Source organism: Hibiscus syriacus, unplaced genomic scaffold (assembly GCF_006381635.1).
Source record: "Hibiscus syriacus cultivar Baekdansim isolate YM2019G1 unplaced genomic scaffold, ASM638163v2 tig00110129_pilon, whole genome shotgun sequence".
In the NCBI taxonomy this organism is placed as follows: domain Eukaryota; kingdom Viridiplantae; phylum Streptophyta; class Magnoliopsida; order Malvales; family Malvaceae; genus Hibiscus; species Hibiscus syriacus.
The window spans coordinates 1,170,964-1,184,829 of NW_024062602.1; the positions used below are offsets into that span (position 1 = coordinate 1,170,964).

The window sequence follows — 13,866 nt, forward strand, 5'->3', positions numbered from 1 at the left end:
AAGTATTGATCATTTTATAAAAAGGATAGATACTTTACAATATAACAGGTAAAAATATGACAAAACCAGTTTCATTGTGACAAAAACGGTAAAATTTACCTAATATGTTGAAAGTATCGATCCTTTAATAAAAAGGATAGATACTTTACAATATAACAAGTAAAAATATGACAAATTCAGTTTCATTATGACAAAACCGATCAAATTTACCTGATATGTTGAAAGTATAAATACTTTTTATAAAAATGATCAATACTTTTTTGAAAGTTATGTAATTTATGTTTCATAATTTTTTAATAGTGTTCATGTTTTCCACCTACAATATTAATTTAATAATTTCATTTACACAAAAAATTATTTGATTGTTTTGATATTTTATAAAATATTATTTAGAATTTAAATTTAACAATTTTAACCAAAGATAATAATAAATATGTAATATATATGTTTATAGTTTTTAATTTAATAATAATATATACCGTAACATAAAAAATAAATCATTAAACGCGTATAATTACTAAATTAATATATTAAAACTCACTCAAAACATAACCTTAAATTAATGATTTTCACAGTGAAATATATACCTATTACATTAAACTACCTACCGGATATGTTGAAAGTATCGATTCCATTTAAATAAGTATCGACACTTTTCGAATTTAAAAGAAAAGTAGTAATAGCACCTATAAAGTATCGATACTTTATAAAATGTATCGATATTTTACAATATAACATGTGAAAATATGACAAAACCAATTTCATTATGACAAAACTGGTAAAATTTACCTGATATGTTGAAAGTATAGATCCTTTTTATAAAAATGATCGATACTTTACAATATAACAGGTAAAAATATAACAAAACCAGTTTCATTATGACAAAAACGGTAAAATTTACCTGATATGTTGAAAGTATCGATCCTTTTATAAAAAGGATTGATACTTTACAATATAACAGGTAAAAATATGACAAAACCAGTTTCATTATGACAAAAATGGTAAAATTTACCTAATATGTTGAAAGTATCGATCCTTTTATAAAAAGGATAAATACTTTACAATATAACAAGTAAAAATATGACAAAACCAGTTTCATTATGACAAAACCGGTAAAATTTAACTGATATGTTGAAAGTATATATACTTTTTATAAAAATGATAGATACTTTTTTGAAAGTTAAGTAATTTATGTTTCAAAATTTTTTAATAGTGTTTCATGTTTTCCACCTACAAAATTAATTTAATAATTTCATTTACACAAAAAATTATTTGATTGTTTTGATATTTTATAAAATATTATTTAGAATTTAAATTTAATAATTTTAACCAAAGATAATAATAAATATGTAATATCTATGTTTATTATTTTTAATTTAATAATAATATATACCGAAACATAAAAAATAAATCATTAGACGCGTATAATTACTAAATTAATATCTTAAAACTCACTCAAAAGATAACCTTAAATTAATGTTTTCCACAGTGAAATAAGTATAAACATTTATATATATGTATCGATACTTACCGATAACCAAAGTTTACCGGTTACTAAATTTTTTAATAGTTTTTCATGTTTTCTACCTAAAACATTATTAATCTGTCAACATAATAGGTAGCGCTAAACTGAATTTATTAAATATCTTTTAATATATTCGGTAACACCGTATATTAACCCTCCTTTACTGAGACAACCCCTTTCCCCGCCCTTCTTTTTTTCCTTTTCTATCTGCAAATTCCAACTTTAACTAAAAAAACACAGAAATCTGTTTAATTCCAAACATAAATCCTAAACGGTCTAAGCTCTGTTTCTTTTCCTTTTTAAAAAAAAAAAATAAAATAAATTCGGAACTGAATGTTCGAGGATTTTGTGGGAAGCCGACAATGGTTGCTGTTGTCGTATCCGTTATAGTAAAACCCAAACCGCTCGGAGGAGGTCTACCGCTGCACCAAAATGCGTTACGGCCTCTGTTTTTGACCTCCGACCCCGACAATTCCATCACTCCTTGTCGTAAAAAATCCGGAAAGTTGACTTCTCGTTATATGTCAATGTCCTCAAATTCTTCCTCGTCTCCCATCAAACGGTCTCCTACGCCGTTGGTTTCGACGAGGACTTCTTATTCGAAGGCAATTACCACGACAAAACGCACGACTCCATTGGATATCAAGCAGTCGCAAGCAGTGGAGAGGAGACATGCGGTGACACCGCTGCCTAATAATTCTATGGATTTAAAAACTAGTAACGGTGACAACAACAGTAACAACTGTCATTTATCCGTTTCGTCTCAGGGAGATCGGTTTTTTTTATCAGTGCAGGAAAGCTCAACCAGCTCCATCACCAAGCGCGGCAAGGAAAGGAACAGAGCAAGCGGGAATTTCAAAAGCGGAGCGGTGGCCGGCAAAGTTAAGGCTAACAATTTCGGTTACTAGAGGAAACGTTGATTGCGCCGACGAGAGGAAGAATTTGAACTGTTCTGTTAACGACAATCTAGTTAGAGCACTGCAGCTCTCCATGATCGATAATAGAGATATAACGGCCGTTACTCCCGTTAAATCTAAGCCTCAATGTGATCTCGCGGCTTCTGATACCGGAAGTGTTTCTTCTGGTAGTATTCCAGGAGCTCCATGATACAGTTCAACCTAGCCTCACTTGGATGGATGGTGAAGTCAAGGTTGTACCTTTGATTGTTTTGGTCTAGGAAAGCAACAAGTATCCTGCACAAATAAGAAAGCTAAAAAAATGGTTAAATGGAAGTAATGAAATGGAAAGATAAATATGGCAGCGGAAAATATATATAAGTTGGTGATATGTTTAAAGGAAATGATGAAGTATGGCAATGGAAGTAGAATGAAGGTGATGGAGATGAATATGAAAAGTAGTATCTTAAAGAAGACTCAAAGAAGAACCAATGTTAAAGAACAATGACCCATACTTTATATTACTTCTTTAAGGGATGGTAAACAAGGACTTTGATCCACTATCTATAAAGAGATAGGAACCAGAAGTATCAGGGTGACATAGTTAGGGGTGACGCCACAAGCATAAGCTTGATAAGTCGATAAAGTTCACTTAAGAACTAAAGAGAGAAACTCTCACAAATATTTTATTAAACAAAGTGAATTGGTTCTTTTTTACAAATGAATGGAAAGCTATTTATAGGCCTAAGAGTGCATGGTGTGAATACAAAACATTTAATGAGTGAACCTTCATGGATGAGTGTTTATACTTTAAGTAGATACAAAGCATGGCTTAGGTGAATGAATTTTGATGAATGGATGTTCATCTTTTAATGGAATACATCCTTTGGCCGAATTATCCCACTTGTGTGAACTTGTTGATTTGTCTAGGGATGTTCATGAATGTATCTTGGCTGAAATTCTTCCCCTTGTGTGAACATGACTATTGGCTTCTTGCATGAATAGATGAATTTAAAAGCCTTTGAATGAATCCTTGCACCTCTCACAAATGTTCTGATTCATTTAATATCTTTTCTCGTCCATGCATGTCTTCATTAATTCCTCCATGCATAAGTCCTTTGAAGGATGAATGGTTGCAAATCCCGTATTAATTTCCAGCCTGCACTATCTTCAGTAATCTGGGCATATCTCAATCTCCAGATATCGGATTAATGTGACTCAAAATGCGTTGGAAAGATACGAAATAGGGGATTAAATGTTAAGAAGACTTCATCACCAAAATATGCTTGGAACATGTTCAAAAATGTATATCAATCTGACTGACGTGAACTGTCCAACCAACTCTTCAATTGCCTTTAGTCTTCTTAGCATTCAATGAACCTAGAAAAAGTATGTAAACAAATAATTAGATAGGAATTGAGCTATGATAATATGAATGCATGCTTCCACCATGTTAATAATGCAAATGAGCTAACTATGAATGCATATGCATGAATGAGTTATAAAAGATGTGAATGAATAAGTCATGCATGAATATCATATATTATAATATAAATGACAGCATATAATATTCAAGCAAAAATTAAGAATAAGATAAACATATTCAGTGACATGTAATGCATAATGAGTAAATAAATAATAAAATAAGGCAAGACTCCATTAGAATCATCTTGGAAGAACTTCAAAGTTGTGAGCATGTTTGTTTGAACTTGGTGGTCGGTAGGATCACATCACCCCCCTTCTTTAAGGCGATTTGTCCCCAAATCGATGCTTGGTACATAAGGGAACAACTTGATGTTCGTTTGAATGGGAATTCTTTCATTTATCTTGCATCGTTTTCTTTGCTCAAAATGCTTCACATGTTTAAGTCTTTGCTTCTGAATCAACAATCTGAAAAATAGAACAAAGTAGAAGTAGATAATTAGAATCAAAGGAAAGGAAAGGATTAAATTCACGAATGAATGAGTTGGACTCTTAATGTTCTCCATGGTTAGGTTCATTGAATCTTCCCTTTTATAAGGTTCATTCTATTCTTGAGTATGAGGTGAATGTACTTGAAGGTTAATGAACATGTTTTTTATAATTTCAAGTGACACATATTTTGGAATTTCAAAAGAAATGAGCTTGAATCATCTTGAATGTCCTTTGGAATAACCTGCAAATTCAAAGAATGAATAGAAGAAAAAAATTGATAGTATAAAGCAAAACTTCATTCTCCTTGCATTCGTTCCTTTCATGCTCATATTTTTCAACACACTCATCTTCACTCTCATTTTCAACTCCAAATGTCTTGGTTTCACAATGTTCTTCTTTGATTTGTGCATGTTCAACTCCATCATATCTTTTAACCACAACCTCACTTGTAATCTTTTCATTTTCTCTTCCACACGTACTCCCCTTTGCTCCCAAATTCAATCTTTCAACTTTCTCATTTTCGACTCCAACGTTTCTCACATCAATTTTCTCATTTTCATTTGATCTCCCTCCACTGTTATTTGTTTCTCACATGAAACTTCTCTTTCAACTTTCTTCACGGCTTTAGTTTCTTCCATTCTATACGTGATTTGACGATAACTGGCATTCATGGACTTGATTTGGGCACATTGGAACCAACACGATCTTTCTCCCTTGGTGTTTGAATGAATATTTGTTGGAGAACCCATCATAGAATGCTCGTTTATCGAAACTGCCAAGGACGTCCAAGGAGTAGATGGCTTGAATTCATAGAAACAATATCACACAAAACTTCATCTTCATATCCCCAATTAAAATGAAACACGTACTTGCTCCATGACTTCTAACTCTTCATCTTCATTTAATCCTTGCAAAACATATGGACTGGGATGTTTGAATGTTATAAGCCCAACTTCTCAACCATGTATGCTTGCAAGATTTGCACAACTACCACATCAATGGCTACAAGGCATACTTATCATTCACATGATGAAACGAGTATGAAATGGATTCCTCCTTTGCTGTCCGTAATCCATTCGAAAGATGGGAGAATTGTTAGTGAAAAATTAATAGTTGAATAAGAGAAAGGACCTTACCAATAATCACTCACAAATCCTCACGATCACTCCAAAAAAAATGATGCTCCACTCAACGCTCGTGTTTGCACTCAGGAATATAAATGGCTTTTTCAATTCCCTTCTGATCTCACATACTCGATTAGCCTTTTTCCACTCGTCTCTCTTGTAAGTTCTAAAAGAACTAACTCAAGAGCTTTCAAGTGCTATGGACGTCGGCTGAAAAATTCGTTAGTGTAGAGGGAAAAATAGAAAGGTAGAAAGATTAATAATGAAGGGTGGTCTTATAAAAGGAATAAAAATAAAGAAAAGGTTCACTTACTATGCAAAGATACTCACCACCTTCCTAGAAGAACAATCAAGGTCTTGAAGACTTCTTGGATCGGTTGAAATAATGATGTTCCTTGTCATTTGGCACTTCTTTGCATTTTGATTCTTTGTTTCCTTTTTTTAGTTTTTCTTCACTTGGATCCTTGTTGATGTTGGGATTAACTTGCTAATTTTTTTCTTTGGCACTTCTCTTTTTGATTTTCTTTTTATTGAATGGTAGGATTTTGTTTGCTTGTCTTGTTGCAATCCACCTTAGCTTGATTACCATATGATATAGTTCAACCTAGCTCACTTGGATGGATGGTGAAGTCAATGTTGTACCTTTGATTGTTTCGGTCTAGGAAAGCAACAAGTATCCTGCACAAACAAGAAAGCTAAAAAATGGTTGCTTCTTTAAGGGATGGTAAACAAGGACTTTGATCCACTATCTATAAAGAGATAGGAACCAGAAGTATCAGGGTGACATAGTTAGGGGTGACGCCACAAGCATAAGCTTGATAAGTCGATAAAGTTCACTTAAGAACTAAAGAGAGAAACTCTCACAAATATTTTTATTAAACAAAGTGAATTGGTTCTTTTTTACAAATGAATGGAAAGCTATTTATAGGCCTAAGAGTGCATGGTGTGAATACAAAACATTTAATGAGTGAACCTTCATGGATGAGTGTTCATACTTTAAGTAGATACAAAGCATGGCTTAGGTGAATGAATTTTGATGAATGGATGTTCATCTTTTAATGGAATACATCCTTTGGCCGAATTCATCCCACCTTGTGTGAACTTGTTGATTTGTCTTCTATGGATGAATGTTCATGAATGTATCTTGGCTGAAATTCTTCCCCCTTGTGTGAACATGACTATTTGGCTTCTTGCATGAATGGATGAATTTAAAAGACTTTGAATGAATCCTTGCACCTCCTCACAAATGTTCTGATTCATTTTAATATTCTTTTCTCGTCCATGCATGTCTTCATTAATTCCTCCCATGCATAAGTCCTTTGAAGGAGATGAATGGTTGCAAATCCCGTATTAATTTCCAGCCTGCACCGTCTTCAGTAATTTGGGCATATCTCAATCTCCCGATATCGGATTAATGTGATTCAAAATGCGTTGGAAAGATACGAAATAGGGGATTAAATGTTAATAATACTTCATCACCAAAATCTGCTTGTAACATGTTCAAAAATGTATATCAATCTGACTGACGTGAACTGTCCAACCAACTCTTCAATTGCCTTTAGTCTTCTTAGCATCCAATGAACCTAGACAAAGTATGTAAACAAATAATTAGATAGGAATTGAGCTATGATAATTATGAATGCATGCTTCCACCTATGTTAATAATGCAAATGAGCTAACTATGAATGCATATGCATTGAATGAGTTATATAAAGATGTGAATTAATAAGTCATGCATGAATATCATATATTATACATATAAATGACAGTATATAATATTCAAGCAAAAATTAAGAATAAGATATACATATATTCACGTGACATGTAATGCATAAATGAGTAAATAAATAATAAAATAAGGCAAGACTCCCTTAGAATCATCTTGAAAGAACTTTAAAGTTGTGAGCATGTTTTGTTTGAACTTTGTGGTCGGTAGGATCACATCACTCCAGAAAGTTCTTCCGTTGACGGAGATGTTAAGTGTGGGCCTCTGGGAATAATGGTTTCAACTCGGTCCTGGCAAGAGACTGCTAATCGGTTATGCCGGTCTGATCCTGGTTATCCGGTTCCTAAGAAAAATACAGCGCGCTCTAAGCAAATTGTACTAGACAAGTACGGAACTGACAGTCCTTTGTCGTCTCCAAAAGGTGTATTGAACACCAGAAGCCAGTTTTGGTCAATTCAGGGGCCATTTCGGCCTGCATCACCGAGTAAGCTTGGGTTGGCTGATAATTTGGCAAATAGGCCATCGATTTTGAGCTTAGTTGGTAATGCTATTAAGATTGGGGAGAACAAAGTTTCAGATGCTCATTTGTTGCAGTGGCGTTTTGTTAATGCTAGAGCAGATGCGACTGTGTCTTCCAAAAGGTCTAATACAGAGGTATTGACTTCGAATTTCTCTCTTGTTGTATTCAACTAAGTTGCTTGCTTTGTGCTACTGCTACCATGTTGTTTGTATGCTTCAAGTTTGCATGCTTTACTGTTTCAACATTCATAGGTATTCGCTCTTATTGTTGTTTGGCAGCACAACTCGCAGCTGTAAATGTTGCATGCCTTCACCTTTTGAGGATTATGGCTAAGATTTACTTTTATTATGTATATCAAGGTTTCATGTTATGTTAAATTGTGAGAATGTTGCTCGGCTTCTCGCAATTTATCTTGCTCTTACTGCTTGGAATTTCAAATTTTTCATTCAAAAACTCTATAACCTGGCCAACAAAACTGAGTTTAATCATGTGTCGTGGAAAAAAAGCAGACAGTGTGTTCTTGTTAGAACTGAAATTATTCAGGCCACTTCTGCTAGAGCGCTTGGCACTATGGCTTTTTTGTTATAATTGCTTTTGTGGTATAGAAATTCTGTAGCGTGCAAGAAGCAGAGTTGTTATGTGGCATAAAACGAGTTTGATCATGTTAAAATATGATGAAGAATCCTTTGTCATCATGTTTGTATAACAGAAATGTCATCAATAATGCATGTACATCTACCTCTTTTTAACCATCTCTTGTTTCTCAGTTTACTTACAGTTCATGTTTTTTTATTATCGTCATTGAAGTTTTTAAAAACGAGGATGAATTCTTTTATCAGCTTGTTCCTATTACATAAAAGCCTATATGATGCTTGGACTACTACCTCAAAATTGCAAGAATTTGTTAGAGCCAAAAGAAATGAGTTACAATTGCTGAGGCGAAATTTGAAGCTGATTTCCATCCTCAAGGGGCAAGTAAGGACCATATCTCCCTACTAGATGTGTTTACTGTTGGCTTATTTTTTTTCATTGTTTGTTTGAAGACTTCTAATCATTTTGTTGATCTTAGCTCGATTGTTACTAGTTTTTCATTGTCTACCATATCTTATTTGAATTGCATGTTTCAGTTCATGAAATTGAATGTTTTGTTTATCTATTGAGTATTGACTACTGCATATTATTTTCATTGATAAGTGCAGATGATATTTTTGGATGAATGGGCTGTTCTGGACCATGATTATTGCAGTTATTTGTCTGAGGCCATCAAAGCTCTGACGGCTAGCACACTCCACCTTCCAGTAGTTTGTGGGGAAAGGGTAAGTTCCTTAATCTGAAATTTGACCATTTCCTTTAAGCTTTAGCATCTCTGCTGTCAGTGCTTTACTTTATTTGAGTCTTAAAAAGAAGAAGGGGGGAGAAAAACTTGCTTGTCGCTTTATTTGTACAGGTTGATATTCCAATATTGAAGGAAGCAATTTTTTCAGCAGTTGATGTAATGCAGGCAATAACATCCTCCATATGCTCATTATTATCAAAGGTAATTCTTTCTTTTGTTTACCTCATCCCTTTTTCTCCCCTTACCCTTCATTCTTTAATGCCCAAACTTTTTTCCTTTGGTCCCCTTTTATTTGCAAAACTCCTTTTTCCTAAGCAGTAGTTTAGACAAGCTGCGACCAACAAAAGTTAATGTAATAGTAAGATATTGCTACCTATTGGAAGTTTTTTTTTTCTTTGACAAACATCTAAAGGCTGATTAATCCTTTTTATTCTGTAATGGTTTGGCCATGTATAAGGCTTTCTTTCATTACTGATAAATGTCTTTCTGAAGGTATAGCTTGAAAGGAATTATCCTCATTGTGAAATTAGGTTTGGTACCTTTCCTTTCTATTGTTTTTTTTATAGGACAGTCAAAGGAAAGAGTGTAAATATGTATAAACAGTGTTTCGAACTTTAGTCAATGATTCTTAGTATATAAGCTTTGTATTTGGTTGATGATGGGTTTAGCTTTTGATGCCTAATCTTCTCTTATAATTAAACCTAGGAGGCTAGGATATAATACGATAGGTTTGTTATTTGTGAACCATGTTTAGTATTTTGCGTTTACCTCTGCATAATGGAGATTCGGTAGGTAGGGTCTTTTCTGGTGTCACGGATTAAATCTAAAATTCTAAAATATCTATGCCTAATCTTATTAGGTAGAGCGCAAGGCTCTTAACCTTGTGGTCGTGGGTTTGAGCCCCACGGTGGACGTTCCTTTTAAAACTTTATCGGCCTGTGTTATTCTTGTGTTCTTAGTTTTTGATAACTAATCTTTTCTGAAAGATTTTCTACCTATTGGTTGACTTTGTTAACCAGGTTAAATGAAAATAATCATCCATACGACAGGAACCACATTAATTTTGAAGCCTTTATCAACAAAAAGATCAACACTTGTCTTATCGTCGTTCCCTTTTCATGCTCTGCATATAATACTTTTCATTACCGTATATACCTACAATTTAGAGTACGAACATAAACCTTAGAGCTTGTCTGACACATAAACCGTATATAACTACAGAAGCTAATCAAATTGATATGATGTTGAACTGCTTGTTTATTCAATGAGTTGTACCAGTAGTAAAAGTGATATAGGTTGATGAGTTGATCCGATTGTTTTGTTCATTTGAATTTTGGATGACTTAATGGCAATACGTCTTACCTTTGAACCAGATTATATCAATTTTCATCGGTTCCTCTATGCTTGCATGTGATTTTTGTCTTTTCTTCTGTGGACTGGATAGGTTGCAAAAGTTAACACAATGGTGGCAGAACTTAGAAATTTTGAGCACAAATGAGCTTGCTTTACTATATGGATGAGAACAAGTATTGCCAGCAATTGCAGCCATGCGGGTGAAGGTAGCCTTAGAACGGTCATTTTACAATTAAACCAGTTATCTTCCACCTTTGACAACAAGTTGTCTGATTTAAATTCAATACCAACCGAAATTATGATTCCAAAGGTAAGAAGGGTTTCGGTAATTGATTGAATTTCACAAGCATGAACGTGATAATATGGACTTTGTATTGATATATTAAAATGTAGTTTGAAAGGAACTATCCTTAGGTTTGGTACCTTTGGCTTTTTATTTTGCATAGGCCAGCCAAAGAAAAGTGTGTAAATATACATGTATAAATGATGTTGGACAACGATTCTGAGTATATAAGCTTTGTACTTGGTTGCTTTCAATTTTTATATAAACATCTTTTATTATTGAGGGTAAACTATATTTACGATCACTTAACTACTGCCTTTTTCATTTTGATCACTGATTTTTCCATTTTATCAATTAGACCACTTAACTAATTGATGTCAAGCAAGCCATATGTGGTTAACATTTAAAGCAAGTGTTGACATAGTAGTTAACAAAATTGATATAATTATACATTTATCCTTAATACTTGTTGAACTATGTTTTATAATATTTTGATTGAACAAATTAATGCAAAATGTTTTTGGACTTGAATAGAATTTGTTTAAAGTTTTCAAAAATAATTCAAAGTCCATTAAAATAGAATTTGAGCAAAAAATGCTTTTCTGGGTACGAAGTACCGATAATGTTCTTACAGTATCAATATTGCATGAATAGTACTGCTATTGTTCATGTGGTTTCGATATCAAAGGTAAGAGAAGTATCGATACTCTCTAGGTATTATCGATATTGCCACGTGTTTTCCAAATTGCTCAAATTCCATATTGCAAAATAGGCATCGATACTCAAAGGAGTATCGATACTACTTTACATAGTAGTATCGATACCATGAGCATAGTATTGATACTGGTCAGGCCCAACGACTAGTTTATTTAAATATTATAAGGGAAGTACCGATACTTAGACATGCACATTACCGGATTAAAAAATCGATCCGGTTTTTTCACCTAGCCAAAAGATCGGATTTTAAAAAAACCAGTTCGGATCCTAACCGGTTTGGAGGGTCGGATGGTGTAACTGGTTTCGGTTTGAAAAAAACCGATTTTTTAAAAAATCGGATATAAAAAACCGATTTTAATATTATTAAAATTACATCGGTTACAAAAACCCCCCAAATGGCTATATTAACGACTAGTTTTTTAAACCCCATACCGGTTTTCGGATAAAAAACCGATTTTTTATCCGATTTTTTTCAAACCGGTTTTTAATCCGATAAAAAAACCAGTCGTCTAATTTTTTTCCCAAGCCGGTTATACTATCCGGTTTTAAAATATCCGATCCGGTTTAAAAAAACCGATTTTTCCCAAATCCAATTTCGGATATTTTTGCGCAAAATCGGATATTCTGTTTTTTTTGTGCACCTCTACCGATACTCATTAAAGGAGTACCGATACTCCCTATCTTGGGCAGTTTTATTTTGCAAAAAATTAATCCCCAACGACTCCAAATCATCTCCAACTGCTAGAAACGGAAAAAAAACTCATTTCAACATATCAAAACAAATTAAGGACACTTGAAGAAGGGTTAGAACATCTATCAAAGTAATCAAATACAAGAGAAGAGTTTTCATTCTTATTTTTTCCTTTCTCTTGTAAATATCAGTGTTTAGTGAGCCTAATCTTTGTAAATACTTACCTTAAAGAGGTTTTCTTGTTTAAATATTTTTTCTTTTGAAAAAGGGGTTTTGTAAATATATTAAAATATAGTTTGAAAGGAACTGAGAAGATAGCTTCGACCTCCGACTCTTACTACATTGAAGACTTTCAACCGGACAACAAGCCACCTTATTTTAATGGAGCAAATTATGTCTATTGGAAGAATATGATGATGCTCTTCATTCAAGCTAACGATCTAGGAGCTTGTAACTCAATCATGGAGGGATACTCCATTCCAACCAATGAGATGAATGATTGAAGTGATAGAGAGAATAACAGGTTTCAACTCAATGCAAAGGCTATGCAGATTCTATTTTGTGCATTAGGCATGAATAAATATGGAAGTGTCTCCTCTTGTTCTAATGCCAAGGAGATTTGGGACAAGCTCCAAGTCACTCATGAAGGAACCAACGAAGTGAGGGAAACCAAGATTAGTCTTCTCAACCATAGTTATGAGAATTTCAAGATGAAAGCGGATGAAGACATCAAAGCTATGACGGATATATTTTTTTGTGATTGCCAACGGTCTCAAGGGATTTGGAGAAGTGATCCCTAATGAGAAGCTTTTGAGGAAGATGATTTACTCTCTCCCAAATTGTTGGTAATCGAAGAAGACGGCGATCATTGAAGCTAAGGACCTAAAAACTCTCACTCTTGATGAGCTTATTGGATCTCTTCTCACTCATGAGTTGATGGTAAAGGAAGAAGAAGAAGATGAAGAGAAGAAAAACAAGAAGAAGAATGAGGTAGGCATTGCCTTCAAATCCAGCAATGAGAGCAATGAAGACTCAAGTGAAGAGATGGATGAAGATGATGATGAAGAAGAGGAGATGTCCAAGCTCTTCAAAAGATTCAAGAGATTCACGACTTCTAAGGAAGTGAAGCATGAATCAAGCAAAATGAAGAGTCACCCGGTGTGCTTTAATTGCCAAAGAACGGGGCATGTCAAGTATGATTGTCTCCTCCTAAAGAAGAAGGGATCAAGTAAAAAGAAGGCATTTATGACGGCTTGGGGTGATGAACATGACTCCAATGATAAAGATGAAGTAGTCAACATATGTATCATGGCCATCGAAGAAGATTCAATGGTAACTTCTAACTCATTGAATTAGATTCTTATTCTTTTGTTGAGTTACAAGTTGTCTATGATGAGTTGTATTTGAAATTTGAGACCATGAATTCCAAATATAAGAAATTAATTTCAAAATTTAAAGCTGAAAAATTATTTGATTTTGAAAGCAAAAGTTTATTTTGAAAAACAAAATGAAACTTTGAAAAATGATTTAGAGCTTTCAAAAATCAAAATCAATGATTTAGAAAAAGAAAATTTTGATTTGAAAGTTAAACTTGAAAGCTTAACAAAAGAAAAAAGAATTAATTTCTAAAAATAACTCATTATGTTTAAAAATGAAAAAAATGCTCGCATTGCCATTTTTATGGTCATTTGGAATATACTTGTCATATAAAGAAAAGAAAATCTTTTAAAATTAGACAAGTATGAGTTCCTAAGGGAACTAGAGACATTGAAACTAACGTC

At 33.5% G+C, this 13,866-nt stretch overlaps 1 pseudogene; it reads left to right on the forward strand.

The window, feature by feature from the left end:
- Positions 1-1,887: 1,887 nt before the first annotated feature.
- LOC120215637 lies at positions 1,888-10,808 on the forward strand (annotated as a pseudogene).
- The last annotated feature ends 3,058 nt before the right edge of the window (positions 10,809-13,866 follow it).